Below are 3,326 nucleotides of genomic sequence, written 5' to 3' on the forward strand. Positions count from 1 at the left end.
CAATCACTTAATGGTTTATTTTTGATCGAGTATACACATTTGATGGACGCTGAGGATACTAATTGTTACTAAAGTAAATCAGTTTCCAACTATGAAAGGCGAACAAATTCTCAAACCAATTATGTTAATTTACCGACTGAAATCCCTAATATTCATGTGAGAAAGCACATTGTAAACTGTTTTATAGATATCATGACGTTTGTAATAGGTGTAATTAAAAAGAAAAAGGGTCCTTATTGTTCTTATTAGTTGTATCAAATAGAACCGAGAGGGAAGGAGTTTTGTTAGTTCTTGCATACTTATTGCAGAACTATTCTGCATTGTAACTGTACCATATACAGTTGAAATTTTGCCTGTGCTGGATAATCATAGGTGCTTTACTTTTTGGATTTCCTTCGACTCTTTTCATCGAATATCTTTGGAGGAAAACAATATATAGTATGCTGCCTACAGTATTCCCGGTGGTCTTTTTGTGTTGTTCGTTTGGGCTAAGATGCGCACCTATCACGTTCGCTAGCATGATGACTTCCGTTTTGCCAATATGTATATAACTATGGATGGTTTAGTTATTTTTATCAGTGCTTTGGAGTGACTCATTGAAGTTAGTGTTGTTTTTACGGAAGTTAAGGCACTCTATTTTGAAATTAGGCTCTCTAAATGTGGGATATGTTCTCTCAAAAGTTCGTTTGAAGTTATCTTGTTAAATAAAAGTTATTGCGATATTCCCTGAAACAACCACAGTTAATAGTGCCCAACAATACTTCGGGATGACTTTTTATTATCGGAGGAGTTTTCCATTAATACCGAACCCCCTCACAGCATTAACAAAGAATAGGTTTCAGCCAAAAGACAGCTTTTGATACACTGAAACAGAAACTGTTCCCCCAAGTGAAATATTTATTAATTTATCAAAAACCATTTTTTCCTTTGTCACTTATGCACATGCTTTATGATAATTAATATTTTCAGGCTACATCCACGTGAGAAAAAAATAAAGTGGATGCATTTTTGCTGTCATTATGCAATACTAAGTCACTGTTGCAGTTGATGCTTTGTACAACGTCAAATTTTTATATATAGCTGTGAAGTAATTCTTCTAATAGATCATAAACCCCTTAAAATTTTTGAAGTTTTCAGTTTAGTTGTAAACGGGCACATTGGCAAATGATTTTTCAAGGGTTAGGAGCTCATATTATGTGTTTATGTAGCACTAATACTACTGTCAACGCTTTATCTTGGTATTCTTTATGAAAGATCTGGTATTCATTATTAAGTGATGGCTTTAATCCTAAATGGCTGGGTGACATTTTGACTGTACAGTCCGAAGTCTGAAGTCCTCAGTCTTTTCACAATAGTCTAGAGCAGGGGGAACCTTTCTGTGCATGAAGGCCATATTGAAATTCATCGTTCCTCATAGAGGCCGAATTCAATAACTGTTTTTACAGTTATTTTAAACCTTTTGTAAATATTACATAATCTAATGCAGGAGCAAAAAACTTAAATATATGATATTTTCAAACAAACAGTTTGCACAAATTAATGACTTCTTTGAGACTGCTTCTTTTGAGACAGCATTTTGATATCGGGTTAACATAGTGGCTTTCATTTTAAACTGGTCTTCCAGATGCTCAGTTGTCTTGATTTGTGTCAAGTACTAAAGAAGCTTTGAACACACGATTTTATGCAATTATTCAAACACAGGTATTTAAGTAACACTACCCTAGCAAGGCAAGGTTGATATGGAAATACTGGCACTTAGAAATTAAAATAGGAAGTTTAGTATGAGAATGAAAACAGTGTGATGAATGGAAGAACCTTTGCAATAGATCACTTTACCTTATGGAAGAGGTGGCTTCAGCAAGGATAATGGCAACCTCAGGAGGGCTAAGGGCTTCACTGTTAAGGATACTAAGGCCCTATTCAAAGGGACCACGTGCTAGGGGCATCGCACTCTGAAGGATGCGGGAGTGAAAGGGGGAGCAGGTGTCTCGTTTGCGTCCAGCTATGTCTCTCTCTTTTGTTCTTGTGGTAAAGCTCTTATAAGACCTGGGTCATGGGTTCAAGTCCTTCTTCAGGTAGACGGGGTTAGTGTTGTTCCCCTGTGCACGTGCATCATTTATGAGTTAGTGCCAGGTGTTCTTTACAGGCCAAACCTTTCTCTTAATCTGCATTACCGGCTCTATTCTTCAACCGGCCATACTTAACCTCCTCACAACCTCGTGTCTGAAAACAGAGGCTCAGCAAAGTCACATGTTCAAAAGAGAAAGTAGGAGAGCACAGTTAACGGGTTTTGAGGTGGGGCCAATATTCCTTTCGTCCTTCCTTGTCAGGCACTGCTAAGCAATTCACTGTTTTTTATCTTTCATACACACAGACACGCACACACACAGACACACACACACATTACACACACACACACACACACACACACACACACACATATATATATATATATATATATATATATATATATATATATATATATATATATATATATATATATATATATATATATATATATATATATATATATATATATATATATATATATATATATATATATATATATATATATATATATATATATATATATATATATATATATATATATATATATATATGTGTGTGTGTGTATGTGTGTATATATATATATATATATGTGTGTGTGTGTGTGTGTGTGTGTGTGTGTTAGTGCTCGCGATTCGCAGGTGACCTTTGAAAAGTTACATCAGCATATAAGAAAAATGCTGAAACATTCGCATACCACAAAGGGTCGAAGAAGCTCCTTGATAAGACCACGAGGCGTAAAAAGTGCGGTTTCAGCTTAGAACGTTCTAGAAGGTGAACCAGTTACAAAATCCGGTTTTGAAGAAAGCATTTCGATAATGTTCGTGTGTGTACGTGTACTTCGTGACGCCTTGAAGTACAGAGGCCAGTCTTGCCGAACTTTGACCTCGAATGATGTCACGGACAAGTACGTTTGTTCGTGCATTGCATAATGAATATAATGGGAGGGACCGTTGATTGATCAGGCATTGCGATCCGATATCTGTGTAAACTAAGAATGTGAGGTGTATTTTCACATGGAGACTGTCCCAGAGAACTTTGTGAAGTGAGTAGAACTTATATACATTTATTCTTTATTTTCAGAACTATGAACACAAACGTTATCCCTGTGGCAGTGAAAATTTGTGTTTCAGCAATTTTTACATTTTCTGATTTTTAATGTGACGTTTGTTCTGTCACAGGTATTCTTTTTTCCTCTCTCCCTCCTACAGGGAAGGGATTGGTATGACATTTTTGAGATGACCTGATTTTATTAATTG

The sequence above is a fragment of the Macrobrachium rosenbergii genome, chromosome 43 (assembly GCF_040412425.1).
Source record: "Macrobrachium rosenbergii isolate ZJJX-2024 chromosome 43, ASM4041242v1, whole genome shotgun sequence".
Classification (NCBI taxonomy): Eukaryota; Metazoa; Arthropoda; class Malacostraca; order Decapoda; family Palaemonidae; genus Macrobrachium; species Macrobrachium rosenbergii.